This window comes from Anser anser, assembly GCF_964211835.1.
Source record: "Anser anser genome assembly, chromosome: 2".
Taxonomy (NCBI): domain Eukaryota; kingdom Metazoa; phylum Chordata; class Aves; order Anseriformes; family Anatidae; genus Anser; species Anser anser.
Genome location: NC_139721.1, coordinates 147,304,406 through 147,321,662, shown reverse-complemented (window position 1 = coordinate 147,321,662; position 17,257 = coordinate 147,304,406). Strand labels below are relative to the sequence as shown.

Below are 17,257 nucleotides of genomic sequence, written 5' to 3'. Positions count from 1 at the left end.
CAAATGGAATCAATATCCATAAGATATTTCCAATTTTGTTTCTCCAGCACTGTATACTAGGCCAGGCTATATGTTGCTGGTTGTATGCTTCTTTGTGACACATCATGAATTTCCTAGCAGGAGAAAATGATGCAATACTTCACATCTTGAGTTCTGTGTGTATACTTGTTATATATGTAGTCATAATTGGTGGGTAGAAAGGATAGATCAAAATCATGTTGCTTTTTACACTTTCATAAACTTTCTCTTTAGTCGTGACGGGTCATAGCTGTGCTTAGAAAGATCCAGTTACATTACTGCAGCACGTAAGGATAAAGCTCCAAATCCTGGAGTGCAAGTCTCATACTCACCTGTCTGTGGGAACTGTTGTTGGTTGGTAAGTCTTCCTTTTGATTAGAAACTTACCCACCCTTTTCACCTACCGAGCATTTGCTGAAAATTGCAAAGTATCTTTTTGGTGTTTATTCTCAATGCAACCAGTTGTTAAAGGCAAGTGCAGAGGTCAGGTAGAAAGAAGACCGACCAATTGCTGTAGCTTGAAGGGCTGAATTTAAAAACTCTCTGGCGGTGGTCTCAGGAATTGCATACACTTATCCTCCCCTCATTTCATCTTTTCACTGTGCCTCTTTACTGTCTGTCTGTCCAGAGTGCTTGCTGCTTTACTTCACCATATATTATGTTGTAGACTGTGACTTGTGCACCGAGGGCCAGGCTTCTCTGTTGCCCTTGCTGTGGTTGGATTTGGGTTGAGTGCAGCCTCAGAGCTGTTGTAAAGTTAATAAAATTCCACAAATACTACATTTTCTTTATATGTTTGCAGCTGTCACAGGGGAAAAAAAATCTGGTTTAGTATCTAATTTCATTGAAGCATTGTGGTAGCTGCAGACTTGGTTTAAATTCTGTTCTAATGTTGAAACACAAAATGGAATGGCAAAGTACACTTCTTTACTCTGGATACTGAATTGCAGAAATAACTGTTCTTAAAAATGAAAGAAATTCTTGCTAGTGTAAGGAAAATAAAGGGGAAGAAAGAGTACAGAAATGCGTGCCTGTTAAATGCTTTCTGCCCTAAACCCAAGTGCCAATAAACTGTCTTGCGAGTAGAGAGAAACAGTAAAAAGTACAGTCACAGGACAAATATGTATATTTTTAGTCGTTGTGAGGGGGGAAAAAGCTGCAACCTGGTTGAGATTCCCATGAGAATTTTCTTGCTTTGCTTAGCTCTCCTGTAAGCATTATGTACAGTCTGTTGCTGTGTTCGTTGGGATTTCAATGTAGTTTTTAACAGTACAATTATGTACTTGTTGTTAGCATTTTAAAAAAATCAACAAAACAACAACGACAAAAAACAACAGAAAACTGAAAAGTGATCTTAGAAATCTCTAACTTGTTGAAGTTATGTGCTGTGTTTTGGATGTAATTCTAAAAATATTGATCTATTTCTAAAAATATTCACCCTGTTTTGTACTCCTTTGCAAAATGGAATCAGAACATTAAAATCAGCGGTACTGTAGTCTATTCTAGCACAATTGAAAATGGAAAATTAAAAAAGAAATTAGAAGCAACATGGCATAATTTCTTATAGGCTTTTCTGTATGTCTTTAAACAGCAATTAAAGGAAATATTCTTACTTTGCTCAAATTTTTAAATACCGTATAAATGCACTGGCAATGAATATTTTTTTGTTGCTCTTCATCCTATTACGTCTTTTAGGACAGAATTTGAAGCTGCAGTCTTGATGTAAAATGTTGTCTGTGTCTTGTCTGGCATGAGACTTGCTTTCCTACTTCATGATCAGAAAAAAATGTTACGCCTGGTGTAACATTAGATGTTCTTTTTCTTATGCCTCTAGAATAAGTGAGTTTGGGAGTGGGGTGGGTTGGGGGGTGAGATGGGGGGCTCAAACAGCCCTAACTAAACCTCAGAGTTTCAGTTTTGTGTTGGAGAAAACTTGTGGTGTAGGCAATGTCTTCTGAATTTAGAAGGACTTGTGACACTCTGTCTTAATTCTTCATCCCTTCAATTCATATTCATTCATATTCTTCCTTCTCTCCTTCTTTCTCTCTCTGATCAGTGCTAATATATGTGGGATTTTCATGGTTTATTGGGAACTTCATTTCCACAAGCGTCAAAATCAGAAGTATTTTTCCTGGTCAGAGAAGTTTTAAGCAGAAAACTCATCTAAAGTGGGTTTTAATGCCAAACTTTTTTTTTTGCCATTTTTTGCTTTTTGCCTTAACGTTTTCTTGATGAAGGCTGATAAATGTCCTGTTCTAAAAGGACTCCAAAACAGTAAGGATGACAAATGCAGTATCTTGAAATAGCAAATTCCTTTGGAAGTTAAATTACAATCTCTGATTTTGGTTGTTGTACCGTGACTGTCTTGCACCTTCTACAAAATCGTGCTGTCTGTCATGGAACCCACTAATTATATGCAGCGTTAGCAGTAAAAATGTGACAGAATACTGGATATGAATGCAGATTCCGGAAAGAGACTGGTATAAGGCAAGTGGTGTTTAAAGACAAAGGCCAACCTGTTCGCTGCTGGTTGAAACCTGCTAGGTAAAAATCAGTTTTGATTCTAAATACAGAAATGTAAAATCAGTTTTAATAGTGCGCTAAATGATTAAGGGGAAGCGTAGTGTCTAGTTTTAAACTACGTATTTAAAAGGAAATGAAAAATTAAATGTTAGTTGAAATAACATTTAAATATGTGAAAAATGAAGTGTGTGTGGAAACTACTTCTGTATCATCTGAGTGCTTGGCAGAAGATTTATGTGGAGAAAAGCCTGTGGAAACAGGCAATCCGAAAACCTACCAGCTTCATGTCCCAGTTTGTTTTCAAGTAGGGGAACTCTTCATACCAGCTTATGCTAAGCGTCTCAGTAAAGGTATGCTTCCTTGTAGTGACAAAAATGTGGGTGTGACATGTCTTTTTTAATCAATCTTTTTTAACATTGCTGCTACTAGACCTGTTTTGTTACGGGGTGCCAACGTGGCCAAAAGCTCTATGCTGCTGCCTTGGTTAAAGGCAGCATAAAATGTTAGCTTCTGCTCTTACATGACTTTTTATGGTACAGCGTGAAGTATGCACTGGTGTTCATAGCAGAGATTAGTGGTTTAAAATCTTCGTGCTGCTCTTCTCCTGCATTTCTCTGTAGGACAAGTGATCGCTGCAAGGCTCGTGGTACCGCAGGTCCAGCCGAATAGCTTTGTTGTAGGTTGTGTTATGATTGTTGTGCCAGATTGATCCTCTAGTCCCTTGATTTTAATGGCATTCTAAAAAGCATAATTATTAATACTGATGCCTGCGGTTAGATCTCAGTGATTGGATCTCATTAAGTGTTGTTGAGAAGATGCAGGTAACCCCCTAGACACTCAATTGCAGCTCTCATGAAGACAAAATAATTGGGAGCAATGCTGCTCTTAAGCATGTATTAAAAGGTATTTAAAGTTTCCAGGTAAGCCATCTATGTTTAATGTAGCTGTTGCACCAGATGTGACTGACCAGCAAATGGAGCTTTATTTAATGGCAGTGGCGTTCCAGGAAGGTTTCTGGGTAGCTGGCTGGCCAGGCGTCACTGTCACTTCTGCAGACCGTCCTGGGACCTGAGCCTTGCAACAGCAGGCATCATGGGCGCTTTTTTTCACCATTTTAGAGAAGCTCAGTGGTAATACTGAAAGTATCTCTAGAAAACAGCATTGAAGTCAATGGAGAAATATTCTTTTCAAAACTTCGACGTGGTAATTTTAAATCCATTTTAAAAACTTGTTTTTCTGTCTGCCTTAATTCATGGCAAACTGTCACTTTTCCAGAAATGGTAATACTTTAAATTTCGCTTGTGATATTTGGCTTTAGCGATATCATCAAACAAATGCAATGACCTTCTAAAGGTGCATGTTTATAATAGAGAAATAACATGCCCTTTACCCTATTACCTGTTTTTCTTGGAGACTCCCAGAAAGTTCAGCTTTCGTTGAACTTGGTTTCTGTAGCTGAGCAGCTGCTTTCCATCAGCTTTCAAGAAAACCTTTACGTGCTGAGCTCTGCCATATACCTCAGCGCAGAGATTTTAATGTGTGCGAGTCCTTAAAAGCATTTTTTTTCCGATAGCTTGGCAGATAGTGCTGCGATACTTTCTAATACTTGCAGTTTCAATGGGAATGTTCTGTAGAGGCTCGTGGCTGGCTGATCCGCTGACTGCTGAGCACAGGGTTGTAATTCAGCTGCCTGGGGGAGGGTGCTGTTTGCTCTCAGTGCTCGGGCACCCGCTTGCTGCGTGTTGCTTAATCAGCATGAAACTATTAGCAAATTCTTGCCTTCTCAGCTATAATGCATTGCTAATAGGTTTGCTTTATTGCACAGTATAGTCAAAAAAGAGTCTGGAATGTTTTAGTAATTTTAAGTAGCATAACATTCTGCTTAATGACATTAGGTGTCATTTTCTGAACTCCCTCGCTTAATGCACTTGTACTCCTGTCGTACGAAATGCTGGTTACTTACTTGTACCTTTTCTTAAGGAAAGTTTTATTACTTAAAAGCTTTCTACGTAATTTTAATTTATAATATATTACATAAAATGGACACCTGCCAACAAAAACATAGTATGAGTTCAGTTTAAACTACTGTCTTAATTTTGTCAGAAGGTCATGCAAACTTTACTTCAGTCCAAAATTTTGAGTTTTCTTTTTTTAATTGACACCCCCCCCCCCTCGTATTTTAGGAAGTGCTTTGTAAACGGGTGTGCAATGCACAGGGAGTGCAGTGGCCTCACTTGCACCATCAGCAGTACGTTTTGGGGGGGCTAGTGCTAAATTTCTTGATCTGTCACTTTCTTTTGCCTATTCTCTGCCTCTTGCTTTAGAGCAGTAACTTCTGGTTTTTGTGGCAGTTCAATCATGTCTTCCTTTTACTGATAAATCAGAATGGATCTCTGACATCTACAGGTTGGGACAGTTTTTGGTTTTAGTTGTCAACGTCGAAATTATGAGGCAGAAAGCCAATTTAATTGTTAGTTCATTTTGCTGCTTTTAGTAATTTGAGAGATTGGTCGTGGTCTCCTAATAATCATGGCAGAAACTGGAAGGGCGCCCTCCCACCCCCCTGCTTGCTGGCTCTGCGCTGGATAGACCGCATGAGTTCTCCGTGTTGTGGTCGGAAACGTGGCAAAGAACGAAGCTTCCTATTTATACTGTGAAATCTGGTTTGCTTATGGCTGCATTAACTCATTCGGAAGTGTCCTATCTCGCTTCTGGAGACGGACTTTGAAATAGACTTTTACAATGCGAATCCAGAGACGGGCAGACGAGATGCCACCTTTCTGATAGGTGCAGCCGTAACCGACCCTGTCGGGATTGATCCCAGCGTGACACCAGGACTTTGGAGACGAAGTCTTTACTGGAAATATCAAAATGCTTTTTTTTTTTCTTTGCTATTTCTGGCAGGCTGTAGCTCTTTGTTACTGATCTTCTTAAGGGATCTTTCATTGTATGAAAGCTTTGTTTGAGAAGGACCTGCTGACAAGAGGATTTCTGTTAAACCTCCGACTGTGATTAGTTGCTGATACTTGTATGAAGGAAAGAAATCAATGCAGAAAGATGGAATGAGACTTTAAAAATCACTTTTACTTCTGTGTACTGTTACTTAACAATTTCCTGCTGATGCAAATGCAGCATTTTTTGATGAACAGACAGTTCCCAGCCTTTAAATGAAAAACTTCAGTTTAGGATGTCAAAATTTTAAATAGTGGGCTGATTTTTTCTTTTCGTTTTGAGTTATCAAACAACTCAAAGATAGCACACTCAGTGATACTTGTAATAACTTCATATGCTGATTTATCACTAACATTGTACACATATAGTGAAACAAAAAATATTTTTGACAATGTTAATTATGTCCAGTCTGTTTTCACTGCCATATAGCCTTTAAAATGTGTGCTTAAAAAAAAAGTATAATGAACTATGTTCTGGGAAACTTGGTTGATGTTATACTCTCTAATCTTCCTTTGTTTCAATTTACACCCTAGCATACAGCTGGAAATACTGAAGTGGGGCTGTTTTTTTTTTTTTTGTTATAGTAGATCTAAGGAGTCAGAAAATAAGTATTTTAATGTGATTACTGAGCACTTGATGAGATGCTCATTCTCAAGGCACCTAATTTCTTCTTTTTAAACCAAGCAGCTTTTTTGTAGAGGGGGCCTGTAGTCTCTCGATTCTCTTGGTGCTTGACTACCAGACTATATGGTTGCCTATTCAAAGGTAGTCACACCAGCATGGGAATGGAGATATCTTCTTGTTTTGTTTTTTTCTCATTTCAGTCATAACAAAAACTAGCTGAATGTCAAGGTTTGTTTTACCTTCTTTTCCTTTTTTTTTTGTTCAGTTTAGAGCTTTTTAATTTGAATTGCTCAGTAGTTCATGTTGGATATAAGGGACCATTAAAATCTGTTGTGGCAAATGTTCTGTAACGCATACCAGTGAACATTAAGCAATAATTTTCTGTGTAAAATGAAGAACTGATTGAGGAAGACTGCTGGAGGGGGGGAAATAGTCAGATAAGTTTTGTTTTTTTGGGTGCGGATGGATGTGCTGAGTCTGTGGGAATAGGCTTAGTCCATTGCTGAGCAACCCATTCATTATTACTTTGAGTATTTTGGCATAAACTTGTTAAAAAAGTAAATTTCTAGACTGTGACACTGCCTTGTCCCTTCACCAGTTCTTTTAGTTAAGATATTATAGACAGTAGGCACTGATGCCATTTTGTGGTTCTTTCTTGATTACTGTAGTACACAATCCAGACTTCTGTCTTAATGGCTACATTAAAATTTTATTGGAACTGGAAAAAATAAAACCAACTGCTTCTGGAAAAAAATAAATACTTAAGTTTCGATTGCAGTGCAGTCGAAAAGCCCTAAGCCCCAGTTCACTTCGTTTGCAAGACCTCTATTTTGTATTACAAATGAGCAAATGATGAAACAAGTTGCATTTTGTAACCTCTCAAGGAAGACCAGTGACTTGAAGTTTCCTGTGCTGCAGCTGTGGCAGCCAGCAAGGGGGAAATAGCTGCGGGTCTCAGTAAAACTGCTCTTCGTGAAACGTGTGGTTTTGCCATCTAACTTCTAAGATTTTTATTTATTTATTTATTTATTTATTTTTTTCAAATTGCACCTGGGAGTTGTCTTACCCAACTCTATTTCTGATGGCTGTGAAGTGATAATTCATAGTTAATGAAGAGTAACTTCAGTACAAGCACTGCCTGTTGTCTGGCACGTTACAGAATATTGGAAGGGGTGATTTACATTCTGTGCTAGAAAGCTTTCTAATATAGATCTGGTTTTACTGCCTTTCATCGTCTCGGAACACGAAGGTGGGTTTGTCCCTTAATGAGCTTCCTTGCTCTGAAAAATCTACCTACTAACTCCGGAGTTTAGTAGTATTGGGTTTATTTTCCTGTCTGGTTTGGTTTGCTATCATCTTGTTAACTTTTTGGCTGAAATGCCTGGGTGAATGGGACAGGAACCGCTGTGGGGTTGGTGTGACAGAGTGAAGGGGTACAATTTGTCTGAAACCAGAGAAGCCTGACTCTCCTGAGCTCTGCTCTGTGATCTGTGGCAGTGTCTGAAGGCAGAAGCACGACCAGATCCAGTGGAAACTTCTTGCTTTATCCAGGGCAGTTTTGCTACAGGTTCAAGAAAACCTCTTCAGCTGAAAACTACCTAAATACATCCCCTTTCCTTACTGGCATATTTCTGAACGTGTTATATCTCTTCTGGGTTATAACTTATTTTAGGTATTGATACACCCTGGAGGTTTGGAGAAGAGCAGAAAATAAAACATCTTTCCTTGCTTAAATTGATGAAGGTATTCCCAGCATACCTGACCCAGGATTTTTCTTTCTGCTGAATATTAGTATTAGTAATATGGGTTTTGTTAATCTTACAGAAAGTGACTAAGCACTCTGAGCAACATAATGTTTCTTCTGAAAAATAAGAAGTCTATAGGCACAGCTGTCCAGCATAGCTAAGAGCATACATTAGTCCTTTACCTAACTCCATCTTGTTTGATGACAACTGCGGCAAAAGCATCCCGTGTCTTTCTAATTCTGTAAAGTACCACATTAGATGGAGGGATAGGCGGTTTTTGTACTTAGCCATGCAGACCTGTGGCATACTGGAACCAGCGAATGCCTCACGAGGAAACGTGGAGCTTGTGCCCTTGTCCCTGCAGTAGCCGAGCGTGTTGAGGTACCTCGGTTTAGCTTTGCTCGGCTCTTTGCGTCGAGTAGAGGGGCTGGCTGGCCGCTGCTGCCAGCAGTGGGGTGCCGGAGGGCAGGGGGCAGCCACTCGGGGCTGCGGGGCCGGGAGGGGGCTCTCACCCCTCGGTAGCGGTGTGCTGGCCCACCCCCCTGGCTCCGGCATCAGCCTTCATCAGAGGTCTTTCATTTTCTGAGATAAGTAAATCGGTGTTTTTCTTGGTTTCTAAACATTGAATCGTTGGCCGAGTCCTCTGAACTGCGTGCTGTATTAATCTGGTGACACGAACTGAATTAGCAAAAGTATTTGCTGAACTCTGGGTGTAAGCAGAAGTGTCAGTGTGGCTTCTGCCTTTATGCACAAAGGAAATTCTTCCTGGGCGTGCAGGGGGAGTTAGGGTAACAAACGCGTTTAAAACAGCGAATTACTTTACTCGGCGCTTCCCTTTCTGCTAAGACGAACGGACTGGTTTTTCAAAAAGGAAAAAAGAGCAGAAACCATTTTTTTTATAGTAGATGTTTTGCTGTGTTTAAAAGGACAGCTGTTGAAAAAATCGGCTGAAAAAAGAGCTCTGGGAACAATCGGGACTTCACATACACAGACTTGAGAACAGTTGCATCCTGAGATCTGTATCTCCCTACCATATGTCTGGTCTGTGTTAGAGTATGACTAAACTACTTGGTGAAGAGTGTTCATCGTAATGTTTCTAGATTTTGGATGTACAATTTGATTTTTAGGTTTGTCGAGATACAGAGCTAGCATGGCAAAATGTGGTGTATCAATCTGAAATTGAATAGCCGTGCAGAATCCTGAGAGCATACTTTTGGGATGTTGCTCAAGTTTTTATAAATCGTGTGTTACTGACGCTTGGTTGTCAGGTTTTTGGTATAATTGCTTATGGAAGTTAATGTGAGTGTTTACAGGAGTTGTTTTCTGAGGTGATTTGCTCCATTTCATCCCAAGTGGGACGCCCATCAAGTCAGCTGCCCACCAGAGGTCTGGGGAACATGTGTAGTGAGGCGGCTCAAGGGTAGTAGTTGTAAATAATAACCGGAGAAACCTCCGAGCAGCAGATGTGGGGTAGCAGCTGTCTTAGCTGTGTGAAATACAGCTGCCTGACTGCTCAGGAGCAGATAAAGCCCGCTGCTTACCCAACAGGTTATATTCTTGTTAATATATGAGTAAGGTAAGCCAAGAGAAATTTTCTAGCGTCTGATTTCCTGCTGTACTGTGGTTGTTCTCTAGGCCAGCTAGCTGTGTTAGTAACTGGCTTTTGCTTTTATATTGATAAGCGTCTTGGTACTTTAGCATTTTTTCATCCTGTTTAAATACTGGTGATGTCCTGCAGCTGCATGTTATTAGAAACTTAGAGATGTTGCAGTTCATAAGAGCAACAAGATATTTTGAAATTATTCTAACACCTAACAAAGAACTACTAGCACAACATTTTTTTTTACAGAATTTGCTGCCACAAGCAACATTCTCTGAAGTAGTTTCACACGAGTGAAATCTGCTGTAAAAGCAGAGTAGAAGGACAACAGCTGTAAATAAACTGTGTGGGAGTTCTGCATTTTCTTGTGAAATGCTTGGAATTAAATACCCTTTTTGACAGAGTGCAGTTTTGATGACTGCTATGTTTTGGAACAATAACTTGCAAATTTTTTTTAAAGCTTAAATATTTGGTAACAGCCCTTATTTATAATAAAGTTCTTAGTGCCTGTAGCTTTTTCTTTCTCTTGAAAACTGTAGGATGGTATAATTTTTGTGCCAGTGCATCGTGATTTTTAATATCTTGCATGGTATTAGATTTCATTATATATTTGATCAGGTGGCTCTTGAGCTATCTGTTAGGCTTTCTGAGCTATTAATGCAAGTTCAGCATCTTCTCAGTAACCTGGGAATCTTACCAAAGGTGATGTTTACTTTCCCATGTGCACTTCCTAGGGGTGCCTGGCTTTACTCAGCTTTGTATAAGCACTGAACTCTCAAAAGTACACTTAAATGCTGTGGGATCTGGACTTCTGAAAATAGGAAGCGTAGGAAAAATTGCTATTCAGTTGTCAGTGATGTAAACCGATGGAAACTTTTTTTGACCTTTAAGCTACCATGAGGTCAAATAACACCATTCCAGCCCACCGTGGTATTTTGTAAGAGAGAAAGTTGTGGAGATGCTGTGGTACTGTGATGGTGACAACACAGAGGAAGTTCAGAGTTGCTAATAAGCTCTCTTAAATTACTTGGCTTCTATGAGGCAGATAAGATATGGGGCTATACGTTAAATTTTTTAAAACGGTAAATGGCTTGTGAATTTCCAGTACTCTAGAAATTTTTATTTATTTATTTATTGTTCTACTGTGCCAGTTGTTCTGCTGTAAGGCTTCTAAAACATCTAAAGCTCTTTTGCTCTTGTGATGCTGCCATGTGGTAGCTGCTGGCACGTTAGACTACACTTTTACACCGGAGAAAGGAAGCTAGGTTTCTGTGGTGTTTTCTTAATGTGCTTAGATTTTATTGGAAATAATCCTCAGGAGACATCACAAACAATGCCAACAGCTTTCTTCTTCGCAAACCTGCTTTTAAACATGTACTTCAGGTTCCACAGCGGTCAAGAATTGCAAGCAGTTAAGCTAAAACACAGAATAAATTTACTGTTTTTACGAGCTTTGTTGAACTTTCATTACTACAAGACCAACTTTATATCACTTCTACGAAGCTTGGGGGAAAATTAAATGTTTCAAGTTACTGCTGCATGGCATGTCCAGGTTGTTGAAGATGCTGTCTATGTTTCTGAAATATGTTACAGATACTACCTTATGTTTGTTGAAGGCATCAGTGGTTTGTATGATGAATGGACAGTTGAAAGTGAAGGAAATTTACTGGCTGACTCTTTAACATGTTAAATTTGGCCACTCTTTCCTAATTGGGGTAAACTTTCTGTGTAAGCGTGCATGAAGTAAAGTGTTTCATATGGTATTTAAATTTCCTACTATAGGAAAAGCAGCTTTGTCTGTAGCCTTGGACAAAAGCTTTTTTATTAAAGGGACAAGCTAGATTGTGCAAGTGGTGGAGAACAAGTATGGTAAACACTGTCATCTTTGTGCATATTTTACAAAGGATCCCATTGTGAGGTCTTACTTCCGTTTTTTATAAAATATTTGACATCACTGTCGCAGCCCTTCGATCAATTATATACTCCCTTGTATTGCTACAGAATTCATAAGCTGATGTAAGTGTTCCTCACTGGGATGGTCGGGAGCGCTATAGAAATGTGAATGATAAATCTGTACTGTGTAAAGAGGGGGAAAAAAAGGTTTTCCATCAGTTTTCTTTGATCAGTCAATGACGATGGATGGAGTGTTGTCTCTGGCAGGGAGAGGAGTAGCCAACCGCTGCCTGCAGCGACCGGCCGAGTCGTCCCAGAGCTGTCCTGCTGGGGAGGCTCTCCGCTTCTCTTCCTAATCGGACGTGAATGTGACAGGAACAAGCCTCTTGGCTTTCTCTGCTGCAGGGTTTTTGCAGTGCAGTTTCATGAATCACTGCCTTGATGAGTATGAAAACAATTTAAGTTACTTTTTTCAGGTTACCAGGAAAAGGGAATGTGTTTTACTTTGATGTTAGTCAAATAATTCACTGTATGCCACTAAGGTGCGTGTGTAGTTTTGTTTGTTTGTTCTTTCATTTAGTACTGTTCTCAGAGTGTTACAGACTTTTTGCTGAAAAAGCGTTATGATATCACCAGATAAAGAGTTGTATTTTCGGCAACTTTGGGATAATTTTTTTTAATGGCTCAAATAGCACAAGAGCTTTCTGGCAGATGGTGATGTCCTATGTCCTACAGTGCTTTGTTTTGTAATGTAGTTTCATAAAGCAAAATATGAACAGACATTTATAGTAAAATGTAGGTAAATATTAACAGAAATAGAACAACTAGTTCAAATAGTTTTGCTTGTAATTCAGTGCAAGTAAATGTAAAATTGACAAACAAACAAAACGTAATTACAAAAAATAAATTACGTTTGCTTTTTATTACTTTCAGTCTGATGGAAAGTTATTAGCCAGACATTTAAAAAAAAAAAAAAACACCTTCAGATTATCTGCTTAATTTTTTTAAGTAGGACACTTGAAACATTTAACTGTTGAGTTGCCTTCAACAGACAAATACATGCTGAGGAATCTATGTAGGATGCTTTTCATTCTGTATTACTTCACTAGGTCATTTAAATTTTCTTATCACTTTATAATCACAGGTCAACATGAAAACTGTAGTGGAAATATTTAACAGCATTAATATTTCTTGTCCTAAATTCAAAGTCATCTGTAAACAGGCTTATAATATTTATTGTTTTCTTTTTATGCATACTGTAGGCTTACAGTTTAAAGCATTACCCAGCTAAGTATTAGGCCAGAAAAGGTTAGGGCATAAAAATTGTTTGGGTTCCCATTTTAACTTTTTTTTTAAAATCAGTTTAGGTTTACTTGTGAAGTAGCAGCAAACTTGCTGAAAATCGTCCTCAAGTATTGTTGGGCATTACAAGAAGTTTTATATGTGCCTCAATATGTTAGAAAGAATGTAGGATCCTGAACATGTTTGTAGAAACCTAGGCCACGAGCAGAAAGAGGAAGGAGGTAAGCTATTTATTCCAGTTGAAGCTGTCACTTCATGAAAACGAAAATGTAGAGTTTTTGAGATTTCTTTTATATCATTCTTACGGAATAAAGCTGGTATTGAAGTCCCAGGCCTTACTAAAAGGACAGTGGCAATTCCTTGGCAAGAAGCTCGGTTGTTGAGGGAACTGGGATTCTTCGTTCTCCCTCTGGATGCTGGAGAATGTGCCTGTGCTTCTGCCTGCCCACTGCTGCAGAGCACCAGTACGCCCTCGGGTTCCTTCAGTGCTATGTTGCTCTTTTGCATGCTGTTGAATGTAACTCAGGGAGCATTAACACGAGGTTTATGTATTTTTTTTGTTACTTTATCAGCGCCTCTCAGCAGTCTGAATGCTGTTACTGAAAAGGAAGTTCTTAATTCCAAATTTTTAACGTTCAGAAAAGCTGTGAAAAGAAGCAAGACAAATAAAACTATTTGTCTTGGAGGGAAAAATCACGTATGGTTTATTCTGAAAAAGCTTATATTTTGAAAGCTAGCATTGCAATCATACTTGAAGCAGTTATGTTCTAGAAGATTTGTCCTAGGATTTAAGTGCTGTGAAAAGAAAAAGGTAAGCATCAGATTAAAAGGAATTTTGTTTTCTCTCTCTTAATTGCTGGCATCCTTAATGTAGAATGTTCTCATTGGATTTAGAAAAACAAATAAGCAAAAAAACACAACACGTTTTTAGCAGTGGATAGGAGGTGATCTGTTGTCCATCTCCCAGAACTGGAGTTTCATGTGGTAGTGTGCATCGAACTTTTTTTGAATGCTTGAACAAATACTGGCATCTGAAGAAAGCCTTTTGTATAAGGTAGTATTAAAACCTAAGGTATTCTCTGAGAAGCTGATAATGCATTTTGGTAATGAAAAGTACCTTGTGAAGTATAGCAAGCTGGCTTTTCATTGCACTGAGTTCAAGTAAGTGTTCAGAGGCCTGATAGCATATCTGGCCTTTGTTGAAAATGTTGACTGCTCATTCATGAATGATTAACAAGTTGTTTTATTTAAAGGCACGTATCTGCTTCCTACTGTGTCAGTGTAAAAACTAAGTCCTGAAAAAGCTGTGTGTAATGTCTGTATGTGAAGAATGTTTTGTGTTGATCCTGGAAGCTTTGTCTTGCCTGTGTGAAAGTCTTCATTGTCAGTTTGCAAGGATTTACTGCTAGCAGTTTTTTTTCTGTGCAGATATTGCAACAAGACTGAATTTAAATACAGCAGACTTGTAATGTGTTAAAATGTCGAGCATTACGGAGTTCAGGGAGAGGTCCCTGTATTCATAAAGTTGTCATTGTGCTTAGCGGGCTATGCAATTTTGTAGCACTGTAGAAGTACTTCTGCTTTCTGATTTTCCTTTATCACTTTTACCGAGCAAGAATTCCTACTGTCTTTAGTAGGAGAAAGCAACATGAAAAAACTTGAAACCATACCAGGCAGCAGATGAAGTTTGAAATGTTTTGAGTATAAGCCACCTTGTGTGTGTACGTGTGTGTGCATGTTGAAGGACATGTTTTACATATTTTCTCACTATCAGAATTAAAAGAACAAGCAGTCTCAGTAGATTTATTTCCACGTTTATGAGCACTCGGAGTTCTTCAGGACAAAAATGAATCTCAGGGAAGGAAGTTCTAACTGGAGCTCCACATGTACATACCAAAATGTTTGGTGGTTAGCATACATTTAAGTTTCCCTTAACTGTGTATGTCTGGATATGGGAAAACAGCCAAGGAAGCTGTTATAAACTATTTTGATCTACGTAACGCCTTATCTATTTGGATTTACATATTAGTGATGAGTAAATGGGTTAAGTAAAAGAAATTATTTTAATATGCTTTTTGGCTTGAAACTAGTAAAGGCTTCTGCAGCGTGCAGTCTTTCACTGGAACCATTCACCTTCGGGGCAATGGCAAAGTTGTTTGAAGCCTGAGCGCTCTACAGGGCCACCTGGAGGGAGCTGCTCCCTGTGGCAGTCCCCTTCCCATGGGGGTGAGGGACCTGCCTTCTTGCTGGCACCGCCTGGGAGATGCCATAGGGGTACCTCAGGAAGTGACGAGCTTTGTAAAAGTTGCTTTGATTTGTCAAGAAACGAGAAAATCTTGCTGTATAAGTTTAGCATTGACGTTGGGCGCTGTTGAATGCAGCATTGCAGAGAGCAGTGCACCTTGTTGCGTGTCCTGAGGTATGAGGAAGTACCGCCGCGTGCTACGTGGTTATTTAAAGTAGTTCCTGATAAGCATGTCGGATCCCTCGTACACGTACTTCACAGCTGAGCTACGTGTTGTACTTAAATTTATTTTTGCGTTTTCCATGCTTCTCTGAGAACAGTAACTTGAAGGGTACCTTTCAAAAATCTTGAAGTTGTACCAGGGAAATCTCTCAGGAGAGGGTGCAGCAGGGAATGGTGGTAGCCGGGCCTTTGGTTAGCAGGACGCTTAGCTGGCCCGTGTGTCGTTCAGCTCAGAGGTTCTGCCTTTCCTACGGGCAAGCCAGAAGTTGGTATTACGAGTTTAGTAGTACTAAACGTTCAGAAGTAAAACACTCATTAAACTTTCATCTCACGTTTCTGTTTTAAACTTAACCAGAGTGTTGCTTGGGCTACGTGGCTGTGCATCGGCCACGAGCTCCCTATATCGGCGTAGGGTAATACAGGCCCTGCAGCTTCACCTGGCGCTGTTCTGGTTGTGATGCTGAGACCTGGGAAGACCTCAGAGTGCAATCTCTGAGCCCTGGGCCTCAGGCCTCCTGCCTCCAGGCCACCTCTTGGTGCCTGAGGAGCGGGGGGGCCCTCAGGCGTGTGCGCTGCCACCGCTGCCTGCAGCTGCTCCGCGCACACGCCAGGCCCGATGTGCTTCACAAGCTGGCTGTGGTCACGCTCACGGCATCTGGTGGCGTCCTCGGGCATCCCTGAGGACAGCGGGACAAGTCTTTACTTGTGGCAGTGCTCCTTATGCTGGTAATGCCCTCGAGAAACAGAACTTTACCAAAGCCAGGTGTTCCCCCTTCCCCTCTTAAAAACGGGAGACCTTAGATAGATTTCTTTCCTTTGAATTAATGGAGGAGGATACTAATTGTTTTCAGCTGATTTTGAGTGCTGCAGATACTCCCCCCCCCCCCGGTTTGCCTTGTATTCCTATTAAACATACTCACTATATCTAGTAGATTGCCTTTTCTCTTTTAAAGACTTGCAAGACGAGTCCATGCCTGTTCTAATCTCATTAAGTTCCTCTCTAGCTATTTCCCCTTTTGGTTGTGGATATTGCCCATATTTGGTTCCAGCTGTGGTGCAATCACTTTATATCTGATTGTGTGGTACAATATGCTGTCTTGCCTGAGCAAACCCCAATAATTTATGATGAGATGTGGCCTAGATTAGCAATTTAAGATTTTAATGTTTAAAAGCACATTATAAAGGATCTTTTATGTAATGCAGTATGTTTTTTTTTTTTTTCCTTTGAAAGATGCAACAGGAGGCACAAGGACTTGCCTCCAGCAAAGCTTCTGAATTAAAACTGAGCAGGGGGGAGGAATGGTATGAATGATATTTTTACTTCCTTTGGATGCCTAAATAAAGTGCCCTGACACAGGGAGATGGCTCTGTGTTAACAGGCAGCAATTCAGTTTCGTTTAATAACAAGTTGCTCCCACAACCTCTTAGTCACAGCTTTCGTGAACTACTTGTCTTCTGTGTGGTGTGTTTTATGTACTTGTACTTTAAAAATCGGTCAGAAAGTATATTTTTCTCCTAAACACTTCTGTGACTTATTTGAAAGTACTCATGGTTTCGGTAAGAGCCACAGACTTAACATGAACGCCAGCAGAAAGCATGGTTATCAAACTATGAATTTGAAATTGTCATTGGTGTTTTATTTTCTTGTGGACATTTGTTCTCTTTATGCATATATATGAACAAAATTAGCTGGGTAAGAATAGCCACTTAATTTCTGTAAGAAGGGAGTGGTAATCAGAACCCTGTCAGTGATATTGCATAAACTACTTAAGTAAGCATCTATTTGGAAAGGCTTGCAGGTAAACCACCCAGGTGTTTTCTGGAGTTTCTTTCTCATAACACTGTGCTCGTCTTTCAAACTGAAAAGTGCTGCTTTATATTCACCATCATCTATATGGCAATAGGGGAGGAAAAAGGCTGGGGAACCATCTTTGCTTAACAAGTGACATGTAAGAAATGCTACGTTTGGTCTTGAACAAAAGCATGTTACTTTTAGTTACTGAGCAATACTGGAACTGTAAAGCTGAAGTTTTTAAACATACAATTATTTTGACAATGATGCCAGTGTATTTCAAATCCATTGCAAGACATAATTATCAGCTGTCAGCTGGAAAAATGCTAAAAAATTGTTAA

General features: G+C 39.6%; 1 protein-coding gene across 13 annotated transcripts in view; it reads left to right on the top strand.

Annotated features, from left to right (window-relative positions):
* The window catches only part of ARHGAP12 (Rho GTPase activating protein 12), a 77,789-nt gene that overhangs the window by 14,838 nt on the left and 45,694 nt on the right, over positions 1-17,257 (top strand). The window lies entirely within an intron of this gene.